The 11,808-nt window shown below is 42.4% G+C and overlaps 1 long non-coding RNA gene across 1 annotated transcript; it reads left to right on the forward strand.

Moving 5' to 3' along the window:
* The first annotated feature begins 244 nt into the window (after window positions 1–244).
* Window positions 245–9,224, forward strand: LOC106558353. The gene is made up of 2 exons (XR_005385548.1): window positions 245–567; window positions 9,008–9,224. It is a non-coding gene; the product is annotated as an uncharacterized LOC106558353 (long non-coding RNA).
* The last annotated feature ends 2,584 nt before the right edge of the window (window positions 9,225–11,808 follow it).

Consider the following 11,808-nt stretch of genomic DNA (forward strand, 5'->3'; position numbering starts at 1 on the left):
CACTCTTGTGCTCTCCTCCTTAGCTTTCCCTATTGCTGAGCCAGCCTCCAATCCAAAGGATTACCTGTGCCCCCTCCTGATTTCCCAGCGCAACCTGCGACATCCATAGGAGAAAGCCAATGAACCATGCAGCGCACCACAGATCCACACAGTTTCTCTTTGGACCTTTGCTCCAACCACTGATGCTTTTACCCACCCCCCACCCTCAGCTAATCCAAACACTCTCACCCTTTACATAGTTTCTGTAATCACCTATCCAGTGGTTCTCAACCCTCGACTGCTCATTTGAACCACAGGAGGAGCTTTTAAAACCACCAGCGTAGGGCCCATTGTCCAGAGGTACTCATCTACTTACTCCAGGCTGGGACTCAGGCAGCAGTATTTCTAAATTCCCTGGGGGACCCCAGTCCCAGTCTACTTACTGGCAGAAACATTCTTTTGCACATGTAGACTACATGGGGTCATCTTTGAGAGGAGATTGAATCTTCTTGGTGAGGTAATGTGTTGATCTTCAGATACTTTAAGAGAACGCGATGGCATACTTGTGGACTAGAGAATGAACTGCAGGTGAGTCTCCCCAGCTCTTCCCCTTTCCTAGCCATAGGCCCCTTTCCTAGCCCACCTGCCGCCTCCCTTTGACCCAGCACATAAGAGTGGAGGGGGAAACAATCATAGTGAACGGCTGATAAGAGGGATTTGGGAACCATGATTGGGTTGTTGTAGGGGTCAGGAGTCAGTAACGATGCGAGGAATGAGGAAAGTATTCCCTCGGCATACTTTCTTAAGTCCTAAACCAGAAATCACAAACAAGTAGCTGGAGACCAGGACCCTACCTACAGATATTTGGCCCCCCAGTACTTTAACTTCGTTGTTACTATTACACTATGCTCACCACAAGTAGCTACCAACTACCACATACAGTGGTATTACAACACCATGGATTACATTCCCTGTGCTGTGCCTTTCGACCCCTGACTTATTCACTCCATAACTGGAGGCCTGTATCCCCCACTCCCCTTCACCTTAATTTTTAGCTCATAACATGAAAAACGGAGACAACTTACCTAGAGATCTTCATTTCTCACTTTTCTTTAAAAATGCTTTCCAGAGCTCTGCCCACATCAGGAGTACATTTCTACAGGGTGCTGAGGGACATTTATCCTATTCTCAGTGGGGTTCACACGCTACACTCCATCCCTGGCCTGGCCTGCCCACCTCACCTGTTTATTTGATCTGCCTGATATCTATAAATATTGAAGCTTCCAACCTCTAGCCTGAACCATGAAGCTTTGCCCCACTCCATACTGGTTAAAGAAGCAAATTAGCAAGTGGGGCAAAGTAACAATGCCTGATTTCCCTTACCCCCTGCCCCCCAGCTATCCCCAAACCAATAGTTGGACCCCGTGTGGCTTTAGAACATTTTTCTAAAACTTTGAGTAAAAAAACACTGAACCTCCATCAGGGCCCAGTGTATATGTTGATAGGAGGGATATCGCCGCTGATGGCTGCAGAACAGAGAGGGGGTAACCCTGCTCCAGGGTCTCAAGGCAGTCATTTCATGCTAAATTTCACAATGATGAGAATGGGTTGAGAAGTGACTTCTCAACCTGAGACAGGACATCTGAATCCCTGGTTTTCCTCTTCCTAGAGGTTATCTAAAGACACTTCCTGTAGAAAAGAAGGAAAGGGACATTGTCATTGACTTCTGACTCCCTCTAGAATGAGTGGCTTATGTCCAAAGCTTTCACTTCCTCATACTTGATCCCAACAGGCTTCTGAAGCTGCCCCCTTAGAAGCACCAACATACACGTGCAAGGGTCTTTCCTCTGCATGCTGGTGCCCTCTGCAGCACTTGACATTACAGAGTCCTCTCCACCCCTGAAGTTCCCCTCTTTTTAGCTCTCAGTATGACATGCCATCCCAGCCCTCGCCCCTGCTTTTCTGGATCCTTTTACCTCCCCTTGGCTTGGCTTCTCTTAGGATTCTTATCTCATAAATAGATTTATTTCCCTAGGTTCTACTCACTGGACACTTCCTGGATGTTCCATAATTACCTTAAATTCTGCTTTTCTCTCTCCTTTTATTCACTTCCATAGACTATATATCCTTAACATTCCTAGTGACTCAAAGAAAGGAGAAAATCCCTACCAAAGCCCCTCTTGGGATCTGATAACAATCCAAAGCATAGGTTGAGTTCATGGCAATTTAAGACAAAGGGGAAAGTAACTTAAATTTTTAACTTCTTGGGCAGCCCAGGTGGCTCAGTGGTTTAGCACCGCCTTCAGCCCAGGGCCTGATCCTGGAGACCCGGGATCGAGTCCCACATCAGGCTTCCTGCCTGGAGCCTGCTTCTCCCTCTACCTGTGTCTCTGCCTCTCTCTCTGTGTGTCTCTCATGAATAAATAAATAAAACCTTAACAAAAAAAAAATTTTTTTTTACTTCTTACAATAGAGATTTTCAGGAGAGGAAGCATGCAAGACAGGAGCCTGCTTGTAACAGAATGTGAAGTTTGAAAAGACATAGTCAGTGCTACAGATTTATATTTAGAAAGCAAAATGCACCTCTCCAACAGCTGATCCTACAAGTAACTGCATTTATTAAGCAGTTGTTATTTAGTTATTCATTAATTTATTAAACATTTAACTGCTCCCTGGTGCCAGGGACTAGGTGTTAACTTTTAACAAGATAGACAGGGCCTCAGTCCTCAGGGATCATGGAAATAACAAACCCTAAACAAATATATAATAGATCTAGGTGGGTAAAAACAAATAAATACACGATTACCTCTGTGGTAAGTTCTATAAATGAGTCCTTCAGAGGTACTGGCAATGTCACTGAACCTGCTAGGCTCTACGACCTCAGGGCTTCTATACTTCCTACTCTCTTGGTGCACATCTCTAACCCCAGGTCCTTGTGTAGCCAGCTTCTTCTCACTATTCATATCAAAGAGATTTTCTGGGACTCTTGGGTGGCTCAGTGGTTGAGCATCTGCCTTCAGCTTAGGGTCCTACCAGGACCCTGGGATCGTGTCCCGCACCAGGCTCCCCATAGGGACCCTGCTTCTTCCTCTGTCTATGTTGCTGCCTCTCTCTGTGTCGCTCATGAATAAATAAATAAAATCTTTTTTAAAAAAAGACATTTTCTTTGATTATCCTATAATTTAAAATTGCTCCTAGCCTCCCCACTCCCACTCATTCTGTCCTATTACCCTTTGTTTTCTCAAAGCATAGATCACTGTTGAATAATATATTATTTATTTCTATACAGGTCTTGCCTGGCTCCCCCACTACACTCTAAGTTCAGTGGTGGTATAGATTTTGTCCCTTTTCTTTTTTTTTTTTTAAGATTTTGTTTATTTATTCATGAGAGACACAGAGAGAAAGAGAGAGGCAGAGACACAGGCGGAGGGAGAAGCAGGCTCCATGCAGGGAGCCCGATGCAGGACTAGATCCCGGGACCCCAGGGATCATGCCCCGAGCAGAAGGCAAACGTCCAACTGCTGAGCCACCGGGGCATCCCTGTCCCTTTTCCTCACTGTATTCTTAGCACTCAGAATAGTGTGTGAAACCAAATACATACTTCAAATTTTTGGCAAACTGATGAAGGAACAATTAGAGAATAACAGGGAGAAGCCTACCCAGATAGGGTGATCAAGAAAGGCTTCTCTGAGGTAGCAACTTTTGGAGGGGAATATTTTTTAAAATTTACAAATAGTAACCTGCAATCAAAACTTCTTATCTGGTGTGGAGAAACACACGCACACGCACACGCACACACACAGGACCAATTCTCAACCTAGAACATGCCCTGTCCTGGATCTCAAGATGACTTGTCAAGGTGGGGGGTTGCCATTCAACATCCATCCTATCTTCCTTCCATGCACCTTCCTGTGCTACAGAAACAGAACATCTAATGAACTATATGTCCTAGACTTCCATGAAGTTGGGCAGTGCCTTTCTGTTTTTCTTATCAACTTTTTATTGTACAGATGTAGGTTTGAAGAAGGCAAAGTGTCAGACTTAATCAGTGCTGACAATTCAGATAAAGAACTCAGACTTTAGAAATAGAATTCACAGGAATCGGTGACTTGACTATATATGGGAGAGGAGGAAGAGACATATGACTACGATGAGTCAAATATATCAGCGATTGACTGAAATTCAAAAACGAAGAGAAGGAAGTTTGGAGAAAATAATTAATTCGGTCTTGAATGAACTTAAGCTGCCTGAAGGACATCCAAATTCTATTAGTGAACAGTCAGAAATAGAAAACTAGAGCAAGAGAGCCCACTTGAGGCTGGAGCTACAGGTCTGGAAGCCACATGCATTTGGGTGGCAGCTGAAGCCATGGGGTTGGTGGGATCATCCAGGGAGTACACATACAGTGAGAAGAGAAAGGGGCATGGCGGGAGCCTGGGTTACTGAGAAGTTACCCCTGAGAAGGAAAACCCACCAGATGACAACAAAAGGAATTGACAGAGAGGTAGGAGAGCCAACAGATCTCAGTCACAACACTTCAAGATAAGTGAGTTTCAAGAAAGTGGAAGTGATGACAAATTCTGCAGAAAACTTAAGAAAAAAACTTTGCTAAGCAGGAGATCATGCATGACCATGCAATGAACAATTTTAGCTCTGAATCTCATGTTATAAGACTGTGCAACCACCATCCTTCCTATTAGAGTCACATGCTATCCTCAGATCACCACCCCCTCCCCAACTCCTTGAGTTTAGCTCCTCGTTGACTTGTACACTTTTCAACACTATTCCTTTCACACTTCTATCCATGCACGTGTTCCTTCCATTAGCCTCACCTTTCAGATCCCTGGCCTCCTCTCCTCCAATAACCTTGTCCTCCACTCCTTTCACTGGATTAGCTTTTCAGCTTTTCAGACCATCCTGGTCTTCTCCTCTATCTTTCTGGTTCCTCCTTATTGTTTCTTGGCTTGGCTCCTCTTGTGATTCTTGTCCCCTAACCTGATTTGTTTCTGTATTTCTGCTGATTAGACATCTCCTGTAGTCAATACCCTAGTATCAAGAGCTACAGCCTTTCTGTAATCTTAGTTTCAAGCATCCTACTCTCTCTAAATCCCACCTTCTGTCTTTCCATTTCACTCCTTCTTTTGCTGCATCTCCAGTAATCCCTTTACCTCCATGCCCCAACCAATAGTCCATCGATCGAATTACCTTTCACTATTGCTCCTGCCCGTCAGGGCATCACTTTCCTCCTTACCCAGTTGAATGTCAATAATAAGTCATTGTCATCACTCCCTCCCACACACCCTTCATTTCACTCCCTTGTTCCATTTTGAATTGTATTTCCTGGCCAAAAAAAAAAAAAAAATTAATACTGCCTAATTCCAACTTGGGCTCATTCATGCCTGAATTGGCAAAACTAGCTGAAAAAAGGTACACAATCCTGCTATGATTAGTCTCATTTAAATTTATGATCCCTAACTTCATTGTTACCAAGTGATTATTCTGTATTTCTCTTGTTCGTTCTCTCACTCTCCTAAACAATTAGGAGGTGAGGGCAGAGAAATCGTAGGAGGCACCACATTCTAGTATTTCTTCAACTATCTTTACTCACTGAAAAAAGCTTTCCGGGATCCCTGGGTGGCGCAGCGGTTTGGCGCCTGCCTTTGGCCCAGGGCGCGATCCTGGAGACCCGGGATCGAATCCCACGTCGGGCTCCCGGTGCATGGAGCCTGCTTCTCCCTCTGCCTGTGTCTCTGCCTCTCTCTCTCTCTCTGTATGACTATCATAAATAAAAAAAAAAAAAAAAAAAAAAAAGCTTTCCTTACTGAAAAAAGCAAGCTGTCTGAAGAGTATTTTGACAGCTTCCGTTATAACACGCTTCGTTTGTATCCTACTCTGTCTTCTCTTCCTCTGTATCTTTCTTCATCTTCTTGTTACTATGGATGAATTTAATGAACTGTGTCAAGTGAGGGACAGTTCCTCTACTCATGCACCTATCTCCTCTCACCCGCTCTAGGACATTGCTCCAGCAATTCTCCCCTTTTAAATCTGCTTTAACAAATTCCCCCTCTATTAGATCTTTCCCGTCAGATTACAATCAGATTACAGACATGTTATTCTCCCATCTAATAAACAAAACAAAACTCTTTTGATCCTACTTCTCTTCCTAGTTACTGCTCTATTTCTCTTGTTCACAGAAAAAATCCTACTTTTCTCCTCCCACCCTCTTGATCCATTGAAATACTCAGTCCTCAAATTACGTGAGCTATCAGCGTTATTTGATTTGGTCAATCCCTTCCTTCTTCTTGAAACATTTCTTCAGTCATCTATCAGGACAGCACCTCTCCTGATTTTCTTCCCATCTCCTGGCCACTCCTCTGTCTCCCTCACTGGCTCATGCTCATCTTCTCTGCCTGTTAACATTAGATTACTCCAAGGCTCAGTTCTTAGAATACTTCTCTTTTCTATTTTTTCTCATTCTGATGATGATCTCATCTATCCTCATAAGTATGAATTCTACCTATAGGATAATGACTGCCAAATGCATATCTCAGTTCCCTTGACAACTAAACTCCATCCTTTATCCAGCTGCCTCAAGACTTCTACCCTTGCATGTCTTCTAATCACCATCTCATGTTTAGTTGGTACAAACCCAATCTCCTAATATTTCTCCCGACCTGCTTTTCCCACAGCGTTCCTCAGCTCAGTAAACTACAACTCCATCCTTCCGGTTTCTCAGTACAAAATGTCTGAGTCCTTATTTCTCAGACCCCACATCCCATCTGTCATCATAGGTTATTGGTTCTCCCTTTAAAATAGATCCACTAGGGATGCCCAGGTGGCTCAGCAGTTGAGCATCTGCCTTCAGCCCTGGGCGTGACCCCGGAGTCCCGGGATCGAGTCCCGCATCGGGCTCCCTGCATGGAGCCTGCTTCTCCCTCTGCCTGTGTTTCTGCCTCTCTCTGTGTGTCTCTCATGAATAAATAAATAAAATCTTTTTAAAAAATAAATAAAATAAAATAGATCCATTATAGCCATTTCACTGTGACTCCTGTGATCCAGATCACCATCATCTATCATCTAAATTACTGCAATAGCCTCCGAACCAGGCAGTCCTGCTTCCATCCTGCTCTTTTCAATCTACTCTCAACACAGAGTGATCCTTTTAAAACTTCAATCAGAAAGTATCACTCCTCTGCTCAAACCCCTCCAATAGCTTTTCATTTCACTCACAGTAGAACTTAGGGCCATTAAAATGGTCCAAAACACCTGATGTGACTTGATCTTCCTCTCCACCTTACTTCTCTGACCTCAATTCCTACTAATTTTTCCCCACACCTCTCAGCATAAGCCACATTGGCTTTCTGGATATTCTTGAAACATGCCAAACATTCTTACTTGAACTTTGACACTTGGCTATTTTCACTCTCTGGAATGACGTTCTTCCAGATATTTACATGGCTCATTTGCACATCTCCTTCTGGGTTTTGCTCAAATATCACTTTCTGGAGAAAACGATTTGGGAACCATTTGCATCTGGGTGACAGCTGAAGCCATGGTATTGATAAGATCACCCAAGGAATGTGTCTATAGTGAAAAGAGAAGATGGTCACTTACAGACCCCTGAGTAATACCACAGTGGAGAAGAATCCCAACAGAAGAACAAAAAAGGAATTAACAGAGAGTTAGAAAAAATAGAAAATCCTAGTATCACAAAATTCAAGGAAAGGGAAAAAATAGGAAGCACATAAATAAATTCTGCAGAAAACCTAATATAGAAATGTGGTGAGTAGGAAGTCATCAGGGACTTTGGCAAAGACGGTTTCCTTGATAGGGTGGGTTGAAGCTACTGAGCAAGGAGTTGAGGAATATGTGGAAAATATGGAAGTAGAGACTGAGATTGGAGATTACTGTTTTGAGGAGCTTGGTTCAGTAGAGAAAGAGGGAAATTAGTTAGTGGCTAGGGGGTAAATGCAGGTACATGAGAAGGAAGGTTTTGTTCTAGGATTTCTGTGTTATAGGCAGGGAAAAGCTTGAGTTTGTTTATAGAGTAAAAGGAGGTAAAAGAGGAAGAAGTGAAAGATCCAGTAGAGGATCATTGATACAGCAGTCTTGCAAAGAGGATTCAATAGCATCCAACAAAGGTTTATGGTGGACCCACTACCAAATGATACCACATTGAGATATAATGAGATATAATGAGTGAGATATAATGAATGAAATAAACATTTTGTAGCATAATGGATATGGGCAAGGTTAAAACCACAATTGTAAATTCTGATTTTTAAAGCCCAAATAAGGGCGCCTGGATGGCTCAGTAGGTTGAGCATGTGCCTTTGGCTCAGGTCGTGATCCCAGGGTCCTAGGATTGAGCACCGCATCAGGCTCTCTACTTCTACCTCTCCCCCGTGCTTGTGCTCTCTCTCTCTCTCTCTCTCTCAAATAATAAATAAAGTTTAAAAAAAAAACTGAAAGGAGCAAAGGAAGAAGGAAAGGATTGGTTATAGGAAATTGAGGGACTTTATATTTTTATGGCCTCTACTTTCTCAGAAGGCAAGAGACTGCAATCTGTTGACAGTGAAGGGAATATGAGAAGAGGGCATAAGGAAGGTTAAAAGATTTGCAAAATAATTAAAGGGATTAGGAGAGGAAGCTAACAAAACTAAAATGAAAAAGAACTATCAAACCGCTCTCAATACCTACATGATACTAAATACCATTCATTTGTAGGGGCTCCATTCTCTGCAATTCTGTGATTTTTATCCACTAACCTTCAGCACTCAACTACAGAGTGGCTTGTAGAACTTGGAGATGGTTGGTGGCTTACAGCGCAGGGAAAGAGGTCGTGTGTAGTGGGAGGATCCTGAAAACTATCAACTTGAGTTTGTCTACTTCCAGCCCATCTTCCTTTTGCCTGCCTCTAACAGAGAGACGGTAAAAGCTAAACACTTAATCCCCCAGCTCCCCTGCAGCTAGTGGAAACCACGCATCAACGAGACATAAGCATAAGTCTCCTGTTCCTCCCTTCTAGTGTCTACCGCACAGTCATGAGGCCTGGCGAAGCAGCAGCCACTTGGTGACCTTGAGGCAACAAGTAGGAGGATAAAGTCAACATAGTAAGAAAGTCAGAACAGAAGGGAAGAAAGAACATACATCCTGATTGTGTTCAGGGCTGAGTTGTTGGCTCTGGACTGCCTTGCCTCAGGCTTCTTACCATGTGGAACAAATAAACCCGTATTTACATAGGACACGTCTTTGTGTTTTCTGGTGGTTTTCAACCAAATGTGTTCATAACTGAAACAGAGGTCTGGGCTCTGCAGGTATATTAGTCATGATGCTTTTGGTTGTAAAAAACAAAAACATTAGGTAAATGTAGAAGCTTCTTTTATGTCCCAAAATGCAGTTTTGATTTGACAGAGCCTTTACTTCAATGACGTCTGTCTCAAAATGGCTCCAAATAATTTCTGTACTACAAAAATAAAGCCAAACTTGGGGGGTGGGGATATTATAAAATACTATAAGGGAAAAAAGCGGGGAGAGGATTTATTGACTCATATATCTGGAACATCCAAGAGATAAAATTGGCATCAGGTCTAGAAAGATCCATAATCCAAACAATATCTTAAGAAAAACTATCTTTATCTCTAAGCGTTGCTTGCCTCTGCTTGGATTTATTCATTCTCAAATCTCTCCAAGTATGAAAGACAACTTCCAGCAGCTCCATTTTTAGGTATTCCTTAGAGCACATGACCCCATAGGCTGGCCCTGACCCTTTCTTTCTCTTACAGTGTCCGCATTAATCCCCAACATGAATTGCTTGCATGGCCAGGCGGGGGCCCACATTCATGGTGGAGGTGGTTAGGCCACAAGACCAACAGCCTCACCAATACCATATGGGATGCAAGAAGAGTTCCCTAATGATACAGATGTTCAGCATACAGAGAAGCAATAGGCCGACTACTGGGAAGGGAATTGTGGGAGAACAAAGTGAGGCTAGGAAGGAGACAAACTGGGGGAAAATGAGAGGGTTATTGATGAGGCTTATAATCTGTACTGCGAAATGGTACAAGACATGGAAGGATACGAACCTGTGGTCAAACAGCAGGATACAGCAGCTCAGTATTTCAGACAGGCGGAACAGTTCTAGTTGATAATTGACAAGGTCTAGTTTGTGCGTAGAGAAGGTGATCAAAATAATGCTCTGAGTCGAGAAAGTTAAGGTACTAGATCAAGATTAACAAGGATAGATTTATATTTTAAAAGCCTTAAACTAGTAAAATATTTATGGTACCTGTGTTAATTATCTATTGCTATATAACAAATCACCCCTGGAAACCACCATTCTACTTTCTGTTTCCTTAATTTCAATGATTCCAGATACTTCTTATAAGTATCTTACAATATTTATTATTTTGTGACTGGCTTCCTTTACTCAGCATAATATCGTCAAAGCTCATCCACGTTGTCACATGTGACAAAATTTCTTTCCATTTTAAGGCTGGAGATCTATTGAGTTTTTAATTTCAGCAATTTACGTATCATTTCTGGAAATTAAATTTTATAAAATCTTGTTTTTTGGTTTTACTTTACGTTTTTAATAATTTTAAGCATAAATTTTCCTTTTTTAAATATGCTGACATTTTAAATCATAATGGGTTGTTCCCTTGCATGCTTTGAATATCCCATCAAGGAAAAATGGGAAGTTGTTCGATGGGTACAGTTTCAATTTTGCAAGATGAAAAAGTTCTAGAGATCTGTTACACAACAATGTGAATGTGTACACTTAAGAATGGTGAAGAGAGGGACGCCCGGGTGGCTTAGTGCTTAAGCATCTTCCTGCAGCTCAGGGCATGATCTTGGGGTCCCGGGATTGAGTCCCAAGTCAGGCTGCCTGCGTGGAGCCTGCTTCTCCCTCTACTTATGTCTCACCTCTCTCTCTCTCTCTCTCTCTCTCTCTCTCTCTATGTCTCTCATGCATAAATAAACAAAATCTTAAAAAAAAAAAAAGAATGGTGAAGAGAGTACATTTTGTATTATGTGTTTTTACACAATTTAAAAAGTTTTAATTTAAAAAAACTCAGTAGACATGTCCACCAAGATAAAGTTGATATACTTTTCTATTCTTCCCACTGAGTACAATGTAAAACCCTAGACATTATATATAAAACAAAGATGATGAAGGTGGAGAGAAGGCAGACAGGCTAAGGAACTCAGGGTCCAAGGGAAAACTCCGTGGTGAGTTTTTGTTTTTGTTTCATATACCCCAAGTTTGGAGCTGAAGAAGTCAGCTGTCTAGAAATGCCAGGAGGGATAGACAACTTATACCTGAAAACCATCAACATGTAGGTAATACTTAAAGGCCTGAGACCAAATGTGGTCCCACGGTGAGTCGATATAGATTGAACAGAGGAGAGGCAAAGCAGACTATCGCCTCTGGAAGAGGAAGACCTAACAATAAAGAAGTGTGAGAAGGTAGAAGTGTCAGAGAGGTGGAAGAGAAACCACTTAGGTGCCAGGCGTCGGGCTCATACTATACAGATTATCTCATTTAATCCTCACAACAGCCCTATGGTTTAGGCACTATTATTATTTCCACTTTACAGGTGAAGAAATTGAGGCTTAGAAGCTAAATTTCTTGCCCAAGTTCCCACGAAATAGAGAGATACTAGCACTAAAATCCAAGACAAGAGCAAATGTCATGCTTTCCGTCAGTACATTGAACAAAGAGGGTTTCAAAAGTCTTAGGTGGTGACAGTCAGTTACAGGATAGTCTGGAGAGAGTCGGGACACCGGGAACTAGTAGTTAGAGAGCTAAGAAAGAGCGTGGGTGTA

This window comes from Canis lupus, chromosome 38, assembly GCF_011100685.1.
Source record: "Canis lupus familiaris isolate Mischka breed German Shepherd chromosome 38, alternate assembly UU_Cfam_GSD_1.0, whole genome shotgun sequence".
In the NCBI taxonomy this organism is placed as follows: Eukaryota; Metazoa; Chordata; class Mammalia; order Carnivora; family Canidae; genus Canis; species Canis lupus.